Source organism: Neoarius graeffei, chromosome 12 (assembly GCF_027579695.1).
Source record: "Neoarius graeffei isolate fNeoGra1 chromosome 12, fNeoGra1.pri, whole genome shotgun sequence".
In the NCBI taxonomy this organism is placed as follows: Eukaryota; Metazoa; Chordata; class Actinopteri; order Siluriformes; family Ariidae; genus Neoarius; species Neoarius graeffei.
In genome coordinates, this window is record NC_083580.1 from 302501 (window position 1) to 327035 (window position 24535).

At 46.8% G+C, this 24535-nt stretch overlaps 1 long non-coding RNA gene across 1 annotated transcript in view; it reads left to right on the forward strand.

The window, feature by feature from the left end:
* Window positions 1-5979, forward strand: part of LOC132894827 (uncharacterized) — a 39321-nt gene extending 33342 nt beyond the window's left edge. The window contains exon 3 of the long non-coding RNA XR_009655679.1: window positions 5633-5979. This is a non-coding gene — a long non-coding RNA (uncharacterized LOC132894827). The remainder of the gene's footprint in view (window positions 1-5632) is intronic.
* The last annotated feature ends 18556 nt before the right edge of the window (window positions 5980-24535 follow it).

Below are 24535 nucleotides of genomic sequence, written 5' to 3' on the forward strand. Positions count from 1 at the left end.
TCACAGTCATGTGGTTGTGACGTCATCGTAAACAAATCCGTTCTACTCATCCAGACGACTTCGCAACGACAACGTTGCCAGATCTTTCCACTCTGGAACCCGTTCTCAAAAGATTGCGTTTTGGGGCACCCAAAATGCTGGTGCCGTGTGGATGCCAGGCTGAAACGATAAACAATTGTATCGGATTCACCTGAATCCGTTGCCATGTGGACAGGGCCTTAGATGACCTTTTCATCCATGAGAGGATAAATACCTGATACTCCCTATTAGTCAGACAGAACTGAAGAAGCCTTTCGGATGACAGGTGAAATGTCTTCAAGAATCTTCAAGCAAGTCCAGTTGTTCTCTTTTACCACCCACAGTCAGACAGATTGTGTACAAATGGAGGAAATTCAAGACCATTGTTACCCTCCCCAGGAGTAGTCGAACAACAAAGATCATTCCAAGAGCAAGGTGTGTAATAGTCAGTGAGGTCACAAAGGACCCCAGGGTAACTTCTAAGCAACTGAAGGCCTCTCTCACATTGGCTAATGTTAATGTTCATGAGTCCATCATCAGGAGAACACTGAACAACAATGGTGTGCATGGCAGGGTTGCAAGGAGAAAGCCACTGCTCTCCAAAAAGAACATTGCTGCTCATCTGCAGTTTGCTAAAGATCACGTGGACAAGCCAGAAGGCTATTGGAAAAATTTTTTGTGGATGGATGAGACCAAAATAGAATGTTTTGGTTTAAATGAGAAGCGTTATGTTTGGAGAAAGGAAAACACTGCATTCCAGCATAAGAACCTTATCCCATCTGTGAAACATGGTGCTGGTAGTATCATGGTTTGGGTCTGTTTTGCTGCATCTGGGCCAGGACAGCTTGCCATCATTGATGGAACAATGAATTCTGAATTATACCAGCGAATTCTAAAGGAAAATGTCAGGACATCTGCCCATGAACTGAATCTCAAGAGAAGGTGGGTCATGTAGCAAGACAACGACCCTAAGCACACAAGTCGTTCTACCAAAGAATGGTTAAAGAAGAATAAAGTTAATGTTTTGGAATGGCCAAGTCAAAGTCCTGACCTTAATCCAATGGAAATGTTGTGGAAGGACCTGAAGCGAGCAGTTCATGTGAGGAAACCCACCAACATCCCAGAGTTGAAGCTGTTCTGTACGGAGGAACGGGCTAAAATTCCTCCAAGCCGGTGTGCAGGACTGATCAACAGTTACCGCAAACGTTTAGTTGCAGTTATTGCTGCACAAGGGGGTCACACCAGATACTGAAAGCAAAGGGTCACATACTTTTGCCACTCACAGATATGTAATATTGGATCATTTTCCTCAATAAATAAATGACCAAGTATAATATTGTTGTCTCATTTGTTTAACTGGGTTCTCTTTATCTACTTTTAGGACTTGTGTGAAAATCTGATGATGTTTTAGGTCATATTTATGCAGAAATATAGAAAATTCTAAAGGGTTCACAAACTTTCAAGCACCATTGTAGGAAGGTTACAGCAGACACTTCTCACCACATCAGGTAGCTGAACCCAGATTCATTGAGGATCAGGGAACACCAGCAGGAAGTTCAGTTTCTTTCCTTTTTGAACGGAACAGAATTTATACACCTCTGCGCAGCATGTGGGAGAGAAAGGGTTAGGGTTATAACCCACATCGCACACGAAACACTGTTCAGCCACATCAAGATCTGAGTCTGGGAGGGGTGTTTACATGAGTTCTCCAGCTGCAGCGTGTGTGTGTGTGTGTGTGTGTGTGTGTGTGTGTGTGTGTGTGTGTGTGTGTGTGTGTGTGAGAAAGAGAGGGAGAGAGAGAGAGACACAGGCCCTCAAGCTGGACAGTGTCTCTCCAGAAGAAACACACATCAAAGTGGCGCATATCCACATTTACAATCCTTATTAGGCCTACATCAAAGCAGAACAGCATTTCAAACACACAGAGAGAGAGAGAGAGAGAGAGAGAGAGAGTAAATACCTCCAGCACAGAGTCTGGCATTGCCCCAGAAAATTTAAAATTAAACACTGGGATAAAATCTTCTGCTTTTACATTATTGTCAGTGCTGTCACTCACACACACACACACACACACACACACAGAGTCACATTCTCAGGTTAAATATGTATGAATTTGATCAGTAATTTTGGGCTGCACAGGTGTGTGTGTGTGTGTGTTTGGTCTTTAATGAGCCCTTCATTCACCTGCTCTATCAGGGATTAACAGAGGCTAATTGCGGCTAATTGCTGCAGCACTGGCTGTTATCAGTGTAAACTGTCGGCCCGAGGGAGGAGTGTGTGTGTGTGTGTGTGTGTGTGTGTTTGAGCATGCTCTTAGCTAATCCACTGTTGACCAGAGGGTTTCGTACACCATTACAGGTCACGGCTCAAGACAGAGTGTAAACACATTCTTAGCTAATGAGGGCACTTAGTAGGGCCCCTAAACCCTGAGCACACTCAGATGAGGCTGATAGAGCAGGAGGAAGTCAAAGTGCAACTCGCTCCAGCAGATTTACCCCACAGTCAGCTAATCATGCTAACACACACACACACACACAAAGAGAGAGAGAGCGAGACAGACAGACAGGTTGTGTGACGGAGGTGAGGAAATAAACTCACACTGAATGAAGACTCTGATCAGGAGATTGAGTTTCTCTCTGTTTCTGCAGCATTGTGTCTCTTCTGCTTTATTTTCTCTGTTTTACTCTTTAGTACAGAAAATAAATGTTTTTATTAAATATTGTATATTAAATTAACTGTGTTAAACTCAACATTTATTATTTTGTGTTTGCAAACATTTCCAATTATTCTACGAAATACATCAATAATGCAGCCTCCCTGTCTGTCTGTCTGTCTGTCTCCCTGACTGTCTCTCTCTCTGTCTTTCTTTCTGTTTCTCTGTCTGTCTGTCTGTCTGTCTGTCTGTCTCTCTTTTTCTCTGTCTGTCTCTCTGACTGTCAATATCTCTCTCTCTCTCTCTGTAACTCGAAGCAGCTGTGTTCAGTAATCCAGTGTAGATTAGCTTTAGCCTGAGCGCTAATTACAGGCAGCATCATTTCCAGGAGGAAGTGAAAGTGTACGATTACATGTCGCTGTGAGCTTTATGATAAATACACACACATGTTTCACTCTTTGTGGTAAAGCTAAAAATAAATGTATAATAATGTTTTAAGAGTTTAACAAGCGAAAGTCACATTAGCCTGAATGTCATGCTAGAAACTCCAGGGTTAGTGTTAATGCTAAAACGAATCGCTAACATTAGCTGAGCTGCGCAACATCACTCTGTAACTTTAGTGAAGACGGAAGAGCAGCATACAGTTTAACAAAAAACACCACAAATCTGTTACAATAAAATCGAGAAAAAAAGAAATACAAATACTAAAGACTTATAAATATAAATGATTATCAAAGAAGTTATTCAAATATAATACAAGTTTTCGTTATGCTAGCGGGGATTAAAGAACTAAAACCTTTTTAACTGGATGAGCAGAAGAACTTTAATGCTGTGAAACTGAATATTTTTGCTTTCTCAGTGTGTGTGTTAAACTGAAGTCTCCTGTTTTTGGTTTATTGCTCATGTGGCAATGCTGTTGTTAGCTAGAGCACTACAGAGATACACACATTAAACCTCTCGACTTTAATTAAAGTCCAGAAGCAACAAACAAACTACAACAAAGCAGAGAATATAAACTGAGATTTTTCATAGAAAAATAAAACTTTTTTGAACTGCTTAGAACTTTATCAGCTTTCAGTTTGGAACGTGAGCAGTACGACGTGTGAGACATGCTGATGTGAATTTGATTACTTTTCTATCACGGTACATCACCACATGTTTTATTCCTCTGATAACACTGTGATTTGCCAACAATTACCTTCTTTATTTATTAAAGTACAACAAATCATGATTTTTATCCATTTACAGCTACTTTAATGTTGTGCAAGATCTGTGAAATGAGTTACTTTGTGTTGTTCCTTATGTTATAGCAGCGATAAACACTTGTTCCCTCACCTCTTTATTCTCTCTCATGAAGTTAATCAGATTAAAAAATCATAGCTTGTTCCATCAAGTTCCTGAGAAACTGTAAAGAAGTGTAAACTTCTGTGTCCTGAAGACATCAGAGATCTTACAGTTCCAGCTTCACCTCTGACTGTTACACAGCACTGACACTGGAGACTCCTTCCAGAGGCGACACACACACACACACATACACACACACACACACACACACACACACACACATTTCTCCCTACTGGAAACTTCACCATGTGAATATTTGTAATCAGTTTATCATCAGTGGAGCGTCTGCTGGACACGCCCCTGTGAATGAGCCATTACTATAGAAATGATAATGTATCAGAACAAGTGTGTTAATATAAACCTGTGATTTGGAGCAATCCAGAAGTCAACAGCGCTGTTGTGTAAGGATGTTTATGAAGCTGTTAAAAGGGAAAATAAACACACGATGAGTTTGTAATCAATCATGTGGACACACACTCAAGTGTTCTCTGATGGTTCATGAAGACATGTAATATGTGATGTGTTTCCTCAGCCATGTCCTCACACTGTGCAGTTTAGATGTTTTCTTCTAACTGCATGTAAAAAGATTTGACTCAGAGAGAGACTCCTGCTGTAAACAGTACGGCCGCGATCAGGACAGAGGAGAGATAGACAAGCGCCCTCGGTGTGAGGTGCTCCGGCTCAGTGACACATCCAACACTCAGTGGACAATGAGTGTGTGTGTGTGTGTGTGTGTGTGTGTGTGTGTGTGTGTGTGTGTGTGTGTGAGAGAGAGAGAGAGAGAGAGAGAGAGGATCAAACTGAGAATATTGTCTGATCAGGCCTCCTTAAAAACACGGCGAGTGTCTGATCAGGTTTCAGCCTGATTCAGTTCGACTCGGCCGGATTAGCAGCAGCAGTCACTCAGTCTAGACACCATTACTGTTACACTCAGTACTCTGTGTGTGTGTGTGTGTGTGTGTGTGTGTGTGTGTGTGTGTGTGTGTGTGTGTGTGTGTGTGAGAGAGAGAGAGAGAGAGAGAGAGAGACAGACAGACAGACAGACAGACAAAGTAGATACTAATCCTAATGGATCATTTGTTCTTCAGGTCTTCAGTTTTGGCGTGTCTGCCACCTTCAGGGCGTTTCTCACACAGCTCTCGGTTATAAGTAGACTTTAAAGGACATTCACTTCACCTTCTAAACTTCTTAAAACATCAATAAGACACACTTATTGTTCACACAATACACACACATACACACAAATTTAATCAAATCAAATTTCAATGTAGAAGTTCTGTGGATTCAGGAACTAAAGAGTTCTCCAAAGCTTCTGTTACAGTCTGTGATTCGCTGATTGTGAGCTGCACATAAACACATCACAAATAACTTCCTGAAATAAACTATTAAATAAAACTAGCAGGAGTTATTAAACATAAACAGCTCAGTATCATGCTCACTTGATAGTTAGCTGTACAATAAAATGTTATGCTACAAGTTTTCTCACTCAGGCAGTGAGACAGTCCACAAAGTCGTCATGCCATCAGTGCAGAACTGTTTATCACTTTAAAACCTGTGTGTGTGTGTTAAATTAAAATAAATAACTATAATCCATTATCTCTACCATTTATCCATCAGGGTCACAGGTGAAGCTGGAGCCAATCCCAACTGACTTCAGGTGAGGGGCGGGGTTCATCCTAGGTGGGTCACTAATCTATCACAAGGCTACACAGAGAAGAACATCCATCACACACACACACACACACACCTCTGGGGGATTTAGAGTCACCAATTGATGAACCCATGTGTTTGGACTGTGGGAGGAAACCCGAGACCCGGAGGAAACCCACACAGACACGAAGAGAACATGAGAACTCCACACAGAAAGACCCCAGTCAACTGAGAGGTTTGAACCCAGAACCTTCTTGATGTGATGTGACAGTGATAACCACTGCCCCACCCTGCCACACCCTAAAACAATATCAAAGTACAACCCCAAATCAGACAAAATTGGGGTGGTGTGAAAAATGAAATTTAAAAAAGAAAGCAATGATTTCTAAATTTACTTTGAATGAACAGAATGAACCCGAGATATTTCATGTTTTCTTGGTCAACTTAATTTCATTTGTTCATATCCATCCATTTCTGCGTTTCAGACCTGCAACACATTCCAAAAAAAATTGGGACGGGGAAATTTAGGGTGAATAATGAGGTGAAACACTTAAATAATAATGTGATGTGAAACAGGTGACTGTAGTCATGATTTGGTACAAAATCAGTGTCGAGGAAAGGCTGCGTCTTTGAGGAGTAAAGACGGGCCAAGGCTCTCCAGTTTATCAACAAATACGTGAGAAAATTATTGAAATGTCTAAAAACAATGTTCCTCAAGGAAAGATAGGAAGGGATTTGGATATTTTACCCTCTACAGTGCATAATATCATTAAACCATTCAAGGGATCTGGAGGAATTTCAGCGTGTAAAGAGCTCCAGCCTAATCTGAACCCCCGTGATCTCCGATCCCTCAGATGGCATCAAGAACCATCATTCATCTACAGCTGATAGAACCACATGGGCTTGGGATTACTTTGGAAAACCTTTATCAGAGCTACAATACAGAGTTACATCCACAAACACCAGTTAAAACTTTATTGTGTAAAAAGGAAGCCTTATGTTAACTGTGTCCAGAAGCGCCATCGACTTCTCTGGGCTCAGAGACGTCTGGGACGGACCATCACACAGTGCGAATGAGTATTGTGGTCAGACGAATCAGTATTCCAGGTCTATTTTGGAGGAAATGGACACCACGAGGTGTTTGGTGTTGAAGTGTTCGGTGTTGAGGTGTTCACTGTTGAGGTGTTCTGTGTTGAGGTGTTCACTGTTGAGGTGTTCTGTGTTGAGGTGTTCAGTGTTGAGGTGTTCAGTGTTGAGGTGATTGGTGTTGAGGTGTTCTGTGTTGAAGTGTTGTGTTTTGAGGTGTTTGGTGTTGAGGTGTTCCATGTTGAAGTGTTCTGTTTTGAGGTGTTCACTGTTGAGGTGTTCTGTGTTGAGGTGTTCCATTTTGAGGTGTTCCATGTTGAGGTGTTCTGTGTTGAAGTGTTTGGTGTTGAGATGTTTGGTGTTGAGGTGTTCCATGTTGAGGTGTTCAGTGTTGAGGTGTTCTGTGTTGAGACGTTCAGTGTTGAGGTCTTTGGTGTTCAGGTGTTCGGTATTGAGGTGTTTGGTATTGAGGTGTTTCATGTTGAGGTGTTCAGTGTTGAGATGTTTGGCATTGAGGTGTTTGGTGTTGAGGTGTTTTTAAGGTGTTCACTATTGAGGTGTTTGGTGATGAGATGTTTGGTGTTGAGGTGTTCCGTGTTGAGGTCTTTGGTGTTGAGATGTTCTGTGTTGAGGTGTTCTGTGTTGAGGTCTTTGGTGTTGAGGTGTTCAGTGTTGAGGTGTTTGGTGTTGAGGTCTTTGGTGTTGATGTGTTCCATGTTGAGGTGTTCCATGTTGAGGTCTTTGGTGTTGAGGTGTTCTGTGTTGAGGTGTTCCGTGTTGAGGTGTTTGGTGTTGAGGTGTTTGGTGTTGAGATGTTTCGTATTGAGGTGTTCAGTGTTGAGGTGTTCTATGTTGAGGTGTTTGGTGTTGAGGTGTTCGGTGTTGAGGTGTTCTGTGTTGAGGTGTTCCGTTTTGAGGTGTTCCATGTTGAGGTGTTCTGTGTTGAGGTGTTCAGTGTTGAGGTGTTCCATGTTGAGGTGTTCCATGTTGAGGTGTTTGGTGTTGAGGCATTTGGTGTTGAAGTGTTCGGTGTTGAGGTGTTTGGTGTTGAGGTGTTTCGTATTGAGGTGTTCGGTGTTGAGGTGTTTGGTGTTGAGGAGTTCCATGTTGAGGTGTTCTGTGTTTGAGGTGTTCTGTGTTGAGGTGTTCCATTTTGAGGTGTTCCATGTTGAGGTGTTCCATGTTGAGGTGTTCCGTGTTGAAGTGTTTGGTGTTGAGGTGTCTGGTGTTGGGGTCTTTGGTGTTGAAGTGTTCGGTGTTGAGGTGTTCCATGTTGAGGTGTTCCGTGTTGAGGTCTTTGGTGTTGAGGTGTTCAGTGTTGAGGTGTTCCATGTTGAGGTGTTCTGTTTTGAGGTGTTTGGTGTTAAGGTGTTCCATGTTGAGGTGTTCTGTGTTGAGGTGTTCCATGTTGAGGTGTTCCGTGTTGAAGTGTTTGGTGTTGAGGTGTTTGGTGTTGAGGTCTTTGGTGTTGAAGTGTTCGGTGTTGAGGTGTTCCATGTTGAGGTGTTTCGTGTTGAGGTGTTCTGTTTTGAGGTGTTTGGTGTTGAGGTGTTCCGTGTTGAGACGTTCTGTGTTGTGGTCTTTGGTGTTGAGGTGTTCGGTGTTGAGGTGTTCAATGTTGAGGTCTTTGGTGTTGAGGTGTTCAGTGTTGACTTGTTTGGTGTTGAGGTGTTTCATATTGAGGTGTTCCGTGTTTAGGTGTTCGGTGTTGAGGTGTTCCGTGTTGAGGTGACTGACTGATGACACATGATTTCTACTCAGCGTTAACTGGACATGACCAGTAAAGTGTTTAAAGCTGGTTTTGTGTGTATGGTGTTTAAAGTCATATTGAAACTGCGTGTTGTGAAATGATTCAGTAATTATCTCGCTTTCTTCAGGGATGCAGCAGTGGGCGTGTTCACTGTCTCAACACCACTGCACAGGAACAAAAGCGAGTGAGCCCGTCTGTTCTGGCCGGCGGTGATTATGACACACAAATCTCACCGAGTTAATGAGAGTAAAATTACAGCCTTCATTCTGTCTGAGACGCCACAAATCCTCTGAATCACTCCGCTGAGACACAAAACACTGCTGTTAACTTAAGAGTTTAACTGCTCAATACACAGCTGGATCATCCTGTCAGTGTGTGTGTGTGTGTGTGTGTGTGTGTGTAAGCATTTCTCAGGCTCAGCGTTTGAAGCAGGATTAACCCTCGCCATACACACTGCACTGTGAGAACCACACCTCCGCCTGATTCCATTCCAAACTTGTGGCTTCCTTTAGCTACTGTTCAGCTCAGCATAGTGATGACATCATCAAAGTGCGTCAGTCCTCTCTAACCACACATTACTGTCCTGTACTTTAGCAAGCCAGCTGAACAGCCAAGCAGTGTGTGTGGCTGTGTCCCAAATCACATACTACAGCACCTAAAGAGTTCATAACAAGAATAGACTGGCATATAGTTTAGATTTGGGACACAGCCCATAGTGTACCGAGTACACACTTCAAATTTTTACACTACCTAGACACCTCACTGATGATATTGGGACACCTCCACACTAACACTATGGTAACTGTGTGTTATTTATCATTCATGGTGTATCATAGAGATGATTATCAGGATGTGAGGACCACAGTCAGTAAGGCCAGAGCGAAACTCACACATACACACACCACCCTGAATCTACATGGGTGGTAGAGCACACCTAGCTGTGACCCTGCCCATCCCTGAGTGACAGGTGAAGTGAGGGTGTAATGATCCCTAGGGCGTCGCTGAATGAAGCTCCATAAACATCAGCACACACATGAATGTAGCTCGATGTGGAATAAAGAGGCAGGAGGTCACGCCAGGGTTCTCTTGGATTAACGCTCACAAAATTGCCGCTGCTTCAAAGACATTTTTTTCCAGTCAGTTTTCCATAAAGCCAATTTCTTTTCATTACAAGCTGCTCCACTTTGATACCCGTCATTTACACTGTCAGTGTGATGACATGCATGCTGTTCAGACAGGCCACTGCAGGTTCTCCCCTCCAAACACACACACACACACACACACACACACACACACACACACACACGCGGATGCCGGAGGCGGCTGGCTCACACAATCACTTTACATTCATTCAACTGTATGTCATGTGTACAGAACAAATGCTGCAGAGGTATACGCCGTCTGATCTCCATCTGATCTCAGTATGCTCTCTGTCTGATCTTCTTGTGATGTTCTTGTGATCTCCGTCTGCTCTCTTCTTGCTGTGTGATTTATGATTAGTGTGATTTTACTGCTTCACATTTAAACAGAGAGTTTATAAGAAGAAACAGCTTCTGGCTCTAAAATGTTCTCACAGCTATATATCTTCTCCAACTGCAGAAAATGACATCACACAGTTTACAGAAGTCACATGATCTACACAGACAAACATCAGTAAATCAAATTGAAAATGTTTCACCTCTCATCCGAAAGGCTTCCTCAGTTCTGTCTGACTCTGTTCAGTGATGGTCGTTCCAGGTTGACAAAAACGAACGATCCTCTCTGGCTAAGATGTCTGACAGTTTTCTGGAAGTCCTCTCATACTCCCGCACCAGTGAAGGGATCTCATCCCAAAGTGCGTAGAAACATGTCTGTGAAGATTCTCAGTCATCCAGTTACATAGTAATCTGTGGTTGGTAGAAGAGAGCAACTGGACTTGCTTGAAGATTCTTGAAAACGTTTCACCACTCAACCAGGTGAAATGTTTTCAAGAATCTTCAAGCAAGTCCAGTTGCTCTCTTCTACCAACCACAGATTACTATGTACCTGGATGACTGAGAATCTTCACAGACATAAATCAAATTGACTTTTCCCCCAGATTAACCTGCTCCCTTTGATACTCTGCCAGCCTGTTCTGATGTCTTTTTATCTTCTAGCTTTTGGCACAGTTTTCATGGGTAGACTTGTCAGGAATCCTGGTGTGACGTGTGCTCTGACACCTGAGCCACACCCACTCTGTGACCTGGGGTGCCTCATAGAAATGAATTTTTAAGCATTTTCAGTGAATTGTATTATTTAATTTGTTCAGGGAAAGGTGCAGTCAGTGATTCTAATCCAGGACACATATTCTAGAATGAACATTCTGGATTGAACATTCATTATCTCCTCACGGTCCACTTGCTCTCTCTTCAGTGTGAACACGGAAAACTCAAACACAGCTGTGGCTCTGTAAACAGGAAATAAAGTGACTTGGACAGAGCCACACAACACAGTTCCAGCCAATCATCAATGGGGGGGTGGGAGTGAGTGGGGGCGGTGGGAGTGAGAGGGGGCAGTGGGAGTGAGAGGGGGTGATGGGACTGAGTGGGGTGTGGTGGGAGTGAGAGGGGGCCAGAGGGAGTGAGAGGTGGCAGTGGCAGTGAGAGGTGGCAATGGGAGTTAGTGGGGGCAGTGAGAATGATTGGGGCAGTGGGACTGGGAGTGAGAGAGGGTAGTGGGAGTGGGTGGTGGCAGTGGGAGTGAGAGGGTACAAGTGGGAGTGAGAGGGGGCACTGGGAGTGAGAGGGGGCCAGAGGGAGTGAGAGGTGGCAGTGGCAGTGAGAGGTGGCAATGGGAGTTAGTGGGGGCAGTGAGAATGATTGGGGCAGTGGGAGTGGGAGTGAGAGAGGGTAGTGGGAATGGGTGGTGGCAGTGGGAGTGAAAGTGGGCCAATGAGAGTGAGAGGGGGCAGTGGGAGTGAGAGGAGGTCAGAGGGAGTGAGAGGGTTCCAGTGGGAGTGAGTGGGGCAGTAGGACTGAGAGGGGGCAGTGGGAGTGAGTGGGGGCAGTGGGAGTGAGAGGAGATCAGTGGTAGTAAGTGGGGCAGTGGGAGTGAGTGGGGGCAGTGGGAGTGAGTGGAGGCAGTGGGAGTGAGTGGGAGCAGTGGGAGTGAATGGGGGCAATGGGAGTGAGAGGGTTCCAGTGGGAGTGAGAGGGTTCCAGTGGGAGTGAGTGGGGGCAGTGGGAGTGAGAGGGTTCCAGTGGGAGTGAGAGGGGGCAGTGGGAGTGAGAGGGGGCCAGGGGGAGTGAGAGGTGGCAGTGGCAATGAGAGGTGACAATGGGAGTTAGTGGGGGCAGTAAGAATGATTGGGGCAGTGGGAGTGGGAGTGAGAGGGGGTAGTGGGAGTGGGTGGCGGCAGTGGGAGTGAGAGTGGGCCAATGAGAGTGAGAGGGGGCAGTGGGAGTGAGAGGAGGTCAGTGGGAGTGAGAGGGTTCCAGTGGGAGTGAGTGGGGGCTATGGGAGTGAGAGGAGGCCAGTGGGAGTGAGTGGGGCAGTGGGAGTGAGTGGAGGCAGTGGGAATGAATGGGGCAATGGGAGTGAGAGGGGGCAGTGGGAGTGAGAGGAGGTCAGTGGGAGTGAGTGGGGCAGTGGGAGTGAGTGGGAACAGTGGGAGTGAGTGAGGGCAGTGGGAGTGAGAGGGTTCCAGTGGGAGTGAGAGGTGGCAGTGGGAGTGAGAGTGGGCCAGGGGGAGTGAGAGGTGGCAGTGGCAATGAGAGGTGGCAATGGGAGTTAGTGGGGGCAGTAAGAATGATTGGGGCAGTGGGAGTGGGAGTGAGAGGGGGTAGTGGGAGTGGGTGATGGCAGTGGGAGTGAGAGTGGGCCAATGAGAGTGAGAGGGGGCAATGGGAGTGAGAGGAGGACAGTGGGAGTGAGAGGGTTCCAGTGGGAGTGAGTGGGGCAGTGGGAGTGAGTGGGGGCTATGGGAGTGAGAGGAGGCCAATGGGAGTGAGTGGGGCAGTGGGAGTGAGAGGGGGCAGTGGGAGTGAGTGGGGCAGTGGGAGTAAGAGGGTTCCAGTGGGAGTGAGTGCGGGCAGTGGGAGTCAGAGGGTTCCAGTGGGAGTGAGTGGGGCAGTGGGAGTGAGAGGGTTCCAGTGGGAGTGAGTGGGGGCAGTGGGAGTGAGAAGGGCATTGAGAGTGAGTGGGGGCAGTGGGAGTGAGTGGGGGCAGGGGGAGTGAGAGGGTTCCAGTGGGAGTGAGTGGGGGCAGGGGGAGTGAGAGGGTTCCATTGGGAATGAGTGGGGCAGTGGGAGTGAGAGGGTTCCAGTGGGAGTGAGTGGGGCAGTGGGAGTGAGAGGGTTCCAGTGGGAGTGAGTGGGGCAGTGGGAGTGAGAGGGTTCCAGTGGGAGTGAGTGGGGCAGTGGGAGTGAAAGGGTTCCAGTGGGAGTGAGTGGGGGTAGTGGGAGTGAGTGGGGCAGTGGGAGTGAGAGGGTTCCAGTGGGAATGAGTGGGGCAGTGGGAGTGAGAGGGTTCCAGTGGGAGTGAGTGGGGGCAGTGGGAGTGAGAGGGGGCAGTGGGAGTGAGAGGGTTCCAGTGGGAGTGAGAGGTTTCCAGTGGGAGTGAGTGGGGGCAGTGGGAGTGAGAGGGTTCCAGTGGGAGTGAGTGAGGCAGTGGGAGTGAGAGGGTTCCAGTAGGAGTGAGTGGGGCAGTGGGAGTGAGAGGGTTCCAGTGGGAGTGAGTGGGGGCAGTGGGAGTGAGTGGGGCAGTGGGAGTGAAAGGGTTCCAGTGGGAGTGAGTGGGGGCAGTGGGAGTGAGAGGGGGCAGTGGGAGTCAGTGGGGGCAGTGGGAGTGAGTGGGGGCAGTGGGAGTGAGTGGGGCAGTGGGAGTGAGAGGGTTCCAGTGGGAGTGAGTGGGGGCAGTGGGAGTGAGAGGGTTCCAGTGGGAGAGAGTGGGGGCAGTGGGAATGAGAGGGTTCCAGTGGGAGTGAGAGTGGGCCAGGGGGAGTGAGAGGTGGCAGTGGCAATGAGAGGTGGCAATGGGAGTTAGTGGGGGCAGTAAGAATGATTGGGGCAGTGGGAGTGGGAGTGAGAGGGGGTAGTGGGAGTGGGTGGCAGCAGTGGGAGTGAGTGGGGCAGTGGGAGTGAGAGGGTTCCAGTGGGAGTGAGTGGGGGCAGGGGGAGTGAGAGGGTTCCAGTGGGAATGAGTGGGGCAGTGGGAGTGAGAGGGTTCCAGTGGGAGTGAGTGGGGCAGTGGGAGTGAGAGGGTTCCAGTGGGAGTGAGTGGGGCTGTGGGAGTGAGAGGGTTCCAGTGGGAGTGAGTGGGGCAGTGGGAGTGAGTGGGGGCTATGGGAGTGAGAGGAGGCCAGTGGGAGTGAGTGGGGCAGTGGGAGTGAGAGGGGGCAGTGGGAGTGAGTGGGGCAGTGGGAGTGAGAGGGTTCCAGTGGGAGTGAGTGCGCGCAGTGGGAGTGAGAGGGTTCCAGTGGGAGTGAGTGGGGCAGTGGGAGTGAGAGGGTTCCAGTGGGAGTGAGTGGGGGCAGTGGCAGTGAGAGGGTTCCAGTGGGAGTGAGTGAGGGCAGTGGGAGTGAGAAGGGGCAGTGGGAGTGAGTGGGGGCAGTGGGAGTGAGTGGGGCAGTGGGAGTGAGAGGGTTCCAGTGGGAGTGAGTGGGGGCAGGGGGAGTGAGAGGGTTCCAGTGGGAATGAGTGGGGCAGTGGGAGTGAGAGGGTTCCAGTGGGAGTGAGTGGGGCAGTGGGAGTGAGAGGGTTCCAGTGGGAGTGAGTGGGGCTGTGGGAGTGAGAGGGTTCCAGTGGGAGTGAGTGGGGCAGTGGGAGTGAAAGGGTTCCAGTGGGAGTGAGTGGGAGCAGTGGGAGTGAGTGGGGCAGTGGGAGTGAGAGGGTTCCAGTGGGAGTGAGTGGGGGCAGGGGGAGTGAGAGGGTTCCAGTGGGAATGAGTGGGGCAGTGGGAGTGAGAGGGTTCCAGTGGGAGTGAGTGGGGGCAGTGGGAGTGAGAGGGGGCAGTGGGAGTGAGAGGGTTCCAGTGGGAGTGAGTGGGGCAGTGGGAGTGAGAGGGTTCCAGTGGGAGTGAGAGGGTTCCAGTGGGAGTGAGTGGGGGCAGTGGGAGTGAGAGGGTTCCAGTGGGAGTGAGTAGGGCAGTGGGAGTGAGAGGGTTCCAGTGGGAGTGAGTGGGGCAGTGGGAGTGAGAGGGGGCAGTGGGAGTGAGTGGGGCAGTGGGAGTGAGAGGGTTCCAGTGGAAGTGAGGGGGCCGTGGGAGTGAGAGGGTTCCAGTGGGAGTGAGAGGGTTCCAGTGGGAGTGAGTGGGGCAGTGGGAGTGAAAGGGTTCCAGTGGGAGTGAGTGGGGGCAGTGGGAGTGAAAGGGTTCCAGTGGGAGTGAGTGGGGGCAGTGGGAGTGAGAGGGGGCAGTGGGAGTGAGTGGGGGCAGTGGGAGTGAGTGGGAGCAGTGGGAGTGAGTGGGGCAGTGGGAGTGAGAGGGGGCAGGGGGAGTGAGTGGGGGCAGTGGGAGTGAGAGGGTTCCAGTGGGAGTGAGTGGGGGCAGTGGGAGTGAGTGGGGCAGTGGTAGTGAGAGGGTTCCAGTGGGAGTGAGTGGGGGCAGTGGGAGTGTGTGGGGCAGTGGGAGTGAAAGGGTTCCAGTGGGAGTGAGTGGGGGCAGTGGGAGTGAGAGGGGGCAGTGGGAGTCAGTGGGGGCAGTGGGAGTGAGTGGGGGCAGTGGGAGTGAGTGGGGCAGTGGGAGTGAGAGGGGGCAGTGGGAGTGAGTGGGGGCAGTGGGAGTGAGAGGGTTCCAGTGGGAGTGAGTGGGGGCAGTGGGAGTGAGAGGGTTCCAGTTGGAGTGAGAGTGGGCCAGGGGGAGTGAGAGGTGGCAGTGGCAATGAGAGGTGGCAATGGGAGTTAGTGGGGGCAGTAAGAATGATTGGGGCAGTGGGAGTGAGAGGGGGTAGTGGGAGTGGGTGGCGGCAGTGGGAGTGAGAGTGGGCCAATGAGAGTGAGAGGGGGCAATGGAAGTGAGAGGAGGTCAGTGGGAGTGAGAGGGTTCCAGTGGGAGTGAGTGGGGCAGTGGGAGTGAGTGGGGCCTATGGGAGTGAGAGGAGGCCAATGGGAGTGAGTGGGGCAGTGGGAGTGAGAGGGGGCAGTGGGAGTGAGTGGGGCAGTGGGCATGAGAGGGTTCCAGTGGGAGTGAGTGCGGGCAGTGGGAGTGAGAGGGTTCCAGTGGGAGTGAGTGGGGGCAGTGGCAGTGAGAGGGTTCCAGTGGGAGTGAGAGGGTTCCAGTGGGAGTGAGTGGGGGCAGTGGGAGTGAGAAGGGGCAGTGGGAGTGAGTGGGGGCAGTGGGAGTGAGTGGGGCAGTGGGAGTGAGAGGGTTCCAGTGGGAGTGAGTGGGGGCAGGGGGAGTGAGAGGGTTCCAGTGGGAATGAGTGGAGCAGTGGGAGTGAGAGGGTTCCAGTGGGAGTGAGTGGGGCAGTGGGAGTGAGAGGGTTCCAGTGGGAGTGAGTGGGGCAGTGGGAGTGAGAGGGTTCCAGTGGGAGTGAGTGGGGCAGTGGGAGTGAAAGGGTTCCAGTGGGAGTGAGTGGGAGCAGTGGGAGTGAGTGGGGCAGTGGGAATGAGAGGGTTCCAGTGGGAGTGAGTGGGGGCAGGGGGAGTGAGAGGGTTCCAGTGGGAATGAGTGGGGCAGTGGGAGTGAGAGGGTTCCAGTGGGAGTGAGTGGGGGCAGTGGGAGTGAGAGGGGGCAGTGGGAGTGAGTGGGGCAGTGGGAGTGAGAGGGTTCCAGTGGGAGTGAGTGGGGGCAGTGGGAGTGAGAGGGGGCAGTGGGAGTGAGTGGGGGCAGTGGGAGTGAGTGGGGCAGTGGGAGTGAGTGGGGGCAGTGGGAGCGAGAGGGTTCCAGTGGGAGTGAGTGGGGGCAGGGGGAGTGAGAGGGTTCCAGTGGGAATGAGTGGGGCAGTGGGAGTGAGAGGGGGCAGTGGGAGTGAGTGGGGGCTGTGGGAGTGATTGGGGCAGTGGGAGTGAGTGGGGGCAGTGGGAGTGAGAGGGTTCCAGTGGGAGTGAGTGGGGGCAGTGGGAGTGAGAGGGGGCAGTGGGAGTGAGTGGGGGCAGTGGGATTGAGTGGGGCAGTGGGAGTGAGAGGGGGCAGTGGGAGTGAGAGGGGGCAGTGGGAGTGAGTGGGGGCAGTGGGAGTCAGTGGGGGCAGTGGGAGTGAGAGGGTTCCAGTGGGAGTGAGTGGGGGCAGTGGGAGTGAGAGGGGGCAGTGGGAGTGAGTGGGGGCAGTGGGAGTGAGTGGGGCAGTGGGAGTGAGTGGGGGCAGTGGGAGTGAGAGGGTTCCAGTGGGAGTGAGTGGGGGCAGGGGGAGTGAGAGGGTTCCAGTGGGAATGAGTAGGGCAGTGGGAGTGAGAGGGGGCAGTGGGAGTGAGTGGGGGCAGTGGGAGTGAGTGGGGCAGTGGGAGTGAGTGGGGGCAGTGGGAGTGAGAGGGTTCCAGTGGGAGTGAGTGGGGGCAGTGGGAGTGAGAGGGGGCAGTGGGAGTGAGTGGGGGCAGTGGGAGTGAGTGGGGCAGTGGGAGTGATTGGGGGCAGTGGGAGTGAGTGGGGGCAGTGGGAGTGAGAGGGGGCAGTGGGAGTGAGAGGGGGCAGTGGGAGTGAGTGGGGGCAGTGGGAGTGAGTGGGGCAGTGGGAGTGAGTGGGGGCAGTGGGAGTGAGAGGGGACAGTGGGAGTGAGTGGGGGCAGTGGGAGTGAGAGGGGGCAGTGGGAGTGAGTGGGGCAGTGGGAGTGAGAGGGTTCCAGTGGGAATGAGTCGGGCAGCGGGAGTGAGAGGGGGTAACTCTGCCACACTCTAACATACTGTACTCTATGATATCACTGCATTGTGAAGAAGGAGAGACAACTGAGAAACAGACAAAGAGGAAAAGATCAGAAAAACTGAAAAAGAAGTGAAATGATCAGGCGTGAAGATGAATGTGGAGGCTGCTTTATTTCTACTTGACAGGTGTGTGTGTGTTCACTGCTTCAAATTCAGTCTTATTTTTACAGCCAAACACTTGACATTCACCATCTTCAGGGTTGTTTACAACAGCGTAGAAGTGTCGTATCCACTCGATCTCAGCCTCGCTCAGTTATATAGCATGTAAGTGACATCACAATCTTGGATTCGTTCACATAATTTGTATTGAGAGTGCAATATTTGAACCTCTGAGAAAATAAGATGGCAACCCCCATGTTTAAAAGAGAAACAATCAGTATACAGTATACAGGTACAAATATAAAGAAATGAACAATTGAACATGTCTTTTCTGGAGATTATCTGTCAGTGTGAAGGAGTTTTACAGCATAAATCACCTTCACAGCTTCTGAGATGTGAAATGCACCAGTGACGTTCCAGTGGCTGATTAATAGTATGTTGTCTGGTATGACTGGTTGTGAGGCATATTTAGATGAAGTTGTCGTTTACAGCTCTTCTTCATCTGATTATACTGAACAAATTCGTGAACTGTGAATTGTGGAGAGATGTCAGGTGCATCCCACAGATGTTAAAATAATGCTCACCCTTAGCAAAAAGTAGTATACTTAAAGTTCATTTTATTAAGTATGCTTCAGTATAAGTATAGCAAGTATACCACAGACCAGTGGCGGCTGCTGGTTTTTAAAACAGGGGAAGCCCATTTTACGTATTCATCGTAAAACCTGTAGGCCGGATATCAAAGCATAGAAAGGTGTGCCCCATTAGCATAGTGAACTAGACAACCCTACCTAGTGGCAGAAAGTATTTTTGCTTGTACATTTCATGTTATAGTCTGGCTTGCCAGGCTAGTGCCTCATATCCTTAATCAAAAATATCAAACATCCAAAAATCACTGGCTATTCAACGAAGAGCCTTGAACATCATACCCTGATATGCAACACAGAGTCTTTAACACAACACCCAGCTGTGCAACACATCCTTGAACATCTTCTGCAACACAGTCTGGAAATTCATAACCAGGTAGGCTATGCAACACACAGAACCTTGAATATTATACCCAGGTATAACCTATAACACAGAGCCCACCATTCTCTTAACATTACTGAACAATATACACACTTCAGATTCATGAACATTATATGATGCACACTATTTATACACAAATTCTGCCCTCCGCTCCTTTTCCAGAAAATGGTCTGTGACCCTGTCATACCAGCTGGTTGTGCTTTCCAGAGACTTCACCAGTTTCTGTTAGTAACTAGCACTGCAGATCCCAATAAGGCTCAAGCTAGCCTACAACCAGATTGAACTACAAATGAAATAAACGAGTGAATTCACGAATGATCAAACTGATAGAATGGATGAAAGTTAACGGAGCACAATTAGTAATATTTACATTTATTTACAGAGTAATGTACAGAGACATCAATGAGAAGAAATGTTTATATGAAAAGAAATTCGGACAGCACTTTGGCACACGACTACACTTTCTCAACATCCGCTAGGGACTGATCATACTTACCATGTTCCTCGGCGACGCCGAAGTACAGAGCCCGCCCTCCTCATGTCTTTCAAACAGTACCTCCAATAATCCTTCATCAGCCCGGCTTCTTGCCCCTCCCACTGTCTCGTTTAGTCCCAGAGAAGCCCGGCTTCCCTGGAAGTGACGATTTTGTCGATTTTAACCAATAACAACTAGCCGAAATTGGCTGTTCAGAGCCCTCTCATAGACTGCAACGGAAACCCAGCTGCCAGCGCATAGAGCCCATTGAAATAAGAAAGGTTACAGCCAGTGTTGCCAGATTGGGCGGTTTTAAGTGCATTTTGGCAGGTTTTGAACATATTTTGGCTGGAAAACGTCAGCAGTATCTGGCAACGCTGGTTACAGCCTGGCAGCAAAGGTGATTCTCGTAGCGAACTGCAAGTTCGTCAGACATCACTCAAATAAGTTACAGGATAGTTATGAACGTAAATACAATCTTGGGCATATATTATGTTATGCAAGTTATTGTTTTAATGAGAATTCAACATCATAGATGCCGCAGTTTGGGGAGAGAATTTTAGGGGAAGCTCGGCTTCCCTTGTTGTCTCTGAGAAATCGCCCCTGCTACAGACCATGTACTTTTAGTGTACTAGAAAGTATACTTTTTCGGACTAAATTGGAACATTTCAAGTTTATAAAAGTATACTTTAAAGTTCATTTTAAGTTTGCAAAAGTACACTTTAAAGTATACAACAAGTACACTCATATACATACTATCAATGTACTTGGTATATCCCTCTCATACGCTTAAAATATAACACAAGTACACTTATCAATATACTGCCATTGTACTAGTTATATACTTCTAGTCCCTATTTTTAGTTTATTATTGTATACTTTAAGTATACTGTTATAAACGTTGGTTATTTCACTAGTTTACTTGTTATACTTTAAGTTTGCTTGGCATATTACTTGTAGCCTCCTTAAAGTATTCTTAAAGTTTACTCATACTGTATGTACACAAGAGTGTGATGCATTTACAAAATCACAAGACAGAATGTTGAAAACAAGTTTGATATATTTTCAAACATTTCAAACATTTCAAAAACAAAGACCTATGAAATCAAGTCCTTCCTTACTGGAGAAAATGAAAGGGAAAAGTGCACATTTGCATGTAAAAATGTAAACATAATGGTCTCTTGATCAATAAAGTCAAGTCAAAAGTTTTTCTGTTTTTGTGTATGATTTTAAGGTACATAAAGATAATGCAATTGAGCACACATACTATATACTGTAAAGTTTTAAACTCCAGCATTATATTATATTAATATATAAATTAAATGTTAAGCATGAGTCAATGACTTGACCTTATTATGCACTTGGAGCAAGATATACTAAGTATTAGTACTTTGTGGCAGAAAAATGTAAAAAAGTATACTAAAGTACAAGTTTTAGTATTAAATTTTAAGTGTAAGTCTTAGTATTAATGTACTTAGTCTTAGACTTTTGTTTATACTTTTCAGTATAAGCCAAGTATACTTCACTATACTATTCTTAAGTATATAAAATATAGTTTATAAAAAGTCAACTTCAAGTATACTTCCTCAGTTTTAGTAAAAAATAAGTATACTCATAGTACACTTGAATGAACTTCTTTTTGCTAAGGGCAAATATCTGCTATTCGTTATTTCCCTGCCCCAGTAGACTGTTGCGAGTTGTGCAGGTTTTTGGGTATGGTTGGTTACTACAGTGTCTTTTGTAGAAACTTTTCTTCCATCGTGGTTCTTCTGACAGATCTGTTTAGCCCAAAGGTGTGTTCTCAGTGGTCTGAGTTTTGTCATGTGTTTGAAAATGTTGATTTCTGCTCCTGTGTTGGTTGTGCCTGACTTCCTGAAACTTTTTTTTTTTGCTGTTGATGCCAGTGATAAAGGTGCTGCTGCTGTCCTCTTGCAAAAGGGTGCTGAAAAAGTCCACCACCCTGTTTTCTACTTCTCAAAGTTTAACCAACACTAACAATAGTATTCCACCATAGAAAAAGAGACACTGGCCCTTGTCCTTGCAGTTCAGCACCTTGAAGTTTATCTTGATTCTTCTGATAAAACTGACATTTATCATGATCACAAACCTTTGAAGTTTCTTAGCCTCATGAGAAACACCAATCAGTGTTTGATGATTTTGCAGCTGTTTAATCTTGACATCGAGCATACCTGTGATACTGACATCATCACTGACACATTGTCAAGAGTGTCTTTGAGAATATCTCATTTTCTTTGTAAAGATAGCATTGTAACTGTATTGTCATGGTTGTGTATGTGTATATTTTTGTCATTAAATTACAGTAAAACTGCATACACTTGTATTTTGTAATTAATGGCCCTCACTTATCTCTGTTTGTGGGATGTATGTGCAAGGGACCATGAAAAGTTTGAATTTTTTTTTCCTATGTTTGATGATAGAGACTGGAGTCACCATTTTGGTGTGAGGGTGTGTTATGTCCCTCTTCTTCCTAATGGTGGCACTATTTCCCAGTTTGTTTTTGGCTGCTTGGAAGCATGGGTTGCTGTTGTTGTTTGTCTGTATTAATTATGTGTTGTTGTTTGTCTGTATTATTACAGGTGAGACCGATTGTGGATGGGTGGAGCCTGTCCTTTAAAACTTCCTCAGCCCTGACAGTTGGGGAGAGGTTTTTGTAGCCGGATGGTTAATGTGCCAACTGTATCTTGCTCCTTTCTTTGATTTTTGTCTTTTATTTGTTATTATGTTTTCTCCCATTTTTCCTTTTGTTATTTCACCTATTATTTAATAAAACCTCTTGAGTTGAGCCCATTTGACTTTTGGACCATTTATGTTGTGTTCAGCTTGGCTGGCCGTAGCAGTGGGCGTGTTGGGTATAGACATGTGGGTGGAGGACACGGGGTTATGGAGGTGTTGGTTTTGGGTTTGTGAGTTATAGATCTGTGAATTATTAGAAAGTAAATAATTTTATAGAGCACATTTCAGCACAGCCTACAGTGAGCAAATGAATATAAAAACATTATTCATAAAAAGGATATAAATAGAAACATATGGAAAGAAACATACCAAACAAAACTACCACAAACCAATAGCAACAACAACTGATGAACAGCAGGGGACAAACACGGTGTTACATACATAAGAGATTAAAACTCATAAACAGATTAAAACTCATAAAAGTTAAAAGAAATGAATAGGTTAAGAAGGACCGGGAATAAAAGTGTGTCTTAAGCCTGGATTTAAAAACAGAGATGGATGGGGCACATTTAATGTCCAATAGCAACTGTTTCCATAAACACCTTTTAGTTTAAGACGTGACCGTGGGACGTGTAAAAGAACGTGTGTATTATTGCAGATGTAAGTGAACACAAAACAGTAATTACCTTCACAATCAGTGTTTTTACATTTCATGTGAAGTTGCATCACTGATCAATACGACAAAATCAAATAATGTTTTAAAGGGAAGTTTAAAGGGGAGTTCAGTTCGATGATAGCAGTGTGTAAAATGCAAAATGCAGCATGCTTAGACAAGATTATTATTCATATATATCACTGCTCACATCTAAAACACTAACTGATGACTGAATTATTAATGTAGTCACAATGAAGGAGTTTTTACTGTCAGTCTTCATGTCTCATCTTTTGTCACATTAGTTTCATGAGGAGAAACAGCATGTGTGCGTCGCGTGACTGTGGCTTTAGACTGAGGAAGCATTTAACTGCAGGGAGTTTAAAATATTTATTTCATAAAAACAGAATGAAAAAATAAATGAACAGTGGTTAAAATTAAAAACACACTGAGACACAAATAATCCAATAATTCACACAGCCCACACACACACACACACACACACACACACAACAAAAACAAAAACAGCGGAACGTTCCTCATGTGATCATGTCTTGCTGCAATGATTAACAGATCCTGCAGTTGGGGTCTCGGGTTTATCAGAATGTGACCCTTTGATCCACTCTGTAGATTACGCAGGAGCTCTGAGAGAGTGCACAAGGGTTAGGGGTTAGGGCGTTTGTGGACGGCCTCATCCTAATCTCCAGACCCCTCACAGGACAATAAAAGTGTATGTGTAAACAATTTACTACAGAGAGGCTTTGCTCCGCTTTTCTTTTTCTTCTACGTGGTTGAGAAAAGAATGACACAGAGCACATGTCAGACACTGAGGATCCCCCAAGAGGAGTCATGAGGAGGAACCATCAGGAGATTAGTTTCATCAGTAATAATGATTTGACAGCAGAGTTATTCAGCTCTGTGTGCTCTTTCACTCTAAACGTTTCCATCTTCCTTCTTCACTTCTGTGTCAAAATCCATCATCTGATTCAGGGATTAAATTACAACTCCAGTTATTCTTCTCTTTGTTTTTTGCGGCTACTGCCTCATATAGAGGCGCTAGCCCCTATGTCATCATATAAGAATATAAGAGTGTAACAATTGCGCACTGTGCATGCAGGTGTTCCTATTAAAATGACCGGTGAGTGTATACAATTCGGTTCACCATTCGAAATAAAGGGACTAGACTAAATAAATCACTTTCAGACATGTTTATGCTTATTACAGAGTAAAAGTGCATTCCTATTTTAAAATATACTCCAGGTCATCCCCCGTTCCTCACCTTCTCCAGCCAGTGGTCCCATGTGTGATGGAGATGTGACGCGCTTCCAAGTTGTTACAGGAAGTTTTCGAAAAGAGTATTGAGACCACTGAGCTCTAGCGTCAGGCCATTTCCGGGAAATAAGAGTTTGGGTTGTGGTGACAGCGTGTGTATGTCAACCTCGGTTCGGAAGTCTCAGTTTCAAAAACTGTAAGAGGTAAAGGTAGAATAATATAAAGTACAGACACTTGGTATATTTTACTTCTGTGATTTTTAAATTGTTCATTTTTGGATTACATTTCATTTTTGTGGCTACTGCCTCATAGAGTAAATATATATGCGATATTTACTGTATGAACATGGGATCAGAAAACTATTTTATTTATAAGCCACATGGACCCATAGGGGACCGATTTTTTATAAAAGTGTTTGCCTTTAGAGAAATTTTCAAGAAAACCAATGAATACAGGTTGAAAAAATAAAAAAAAAGAAGAAAATGAAATGCAGAGTACCTGGTAGTTCAGAGTACCCGGCCTTCTTGGAGTCCTTGAGTGGGGTGCTAGACAGTGCACCACGAGGGGACTCCATTGTTTTACTGGGGGACTTCAATGCTCACGTGGGCAATGACAGTGAGACCTGGAGGGGGGTGATTGGGAGGAACGGTCTGCCCGATCTGAACCCGAGCAGTGTTCAGTTTTTGGACTTCTGTGCCATGCATGGTTTGGCCATAACAAACACCATGTTCAAGCATAAGGGTGCCCATAAGTGCACGTGGTACGAGGACACCCTAGGCTAGAGGTCTGCATGGGACAGAATTTTCAGTCCCGCTCCTGCCCGCTCCCGCAAAGAATTATGATTTTCAGTCCCGCTCCCGCCCGCGCCTGCCATATTTTGTCCCGCTTCCGCCCGCAAATCCCGCATGATGCAGACGTTCGCGTTATTTCTCACAAAAGTTCCTGTCATTGGCTTGGGGAATTAAACATGCTGAGCTTAGCTGAGCTCTCCACTGACCGATCCTTCA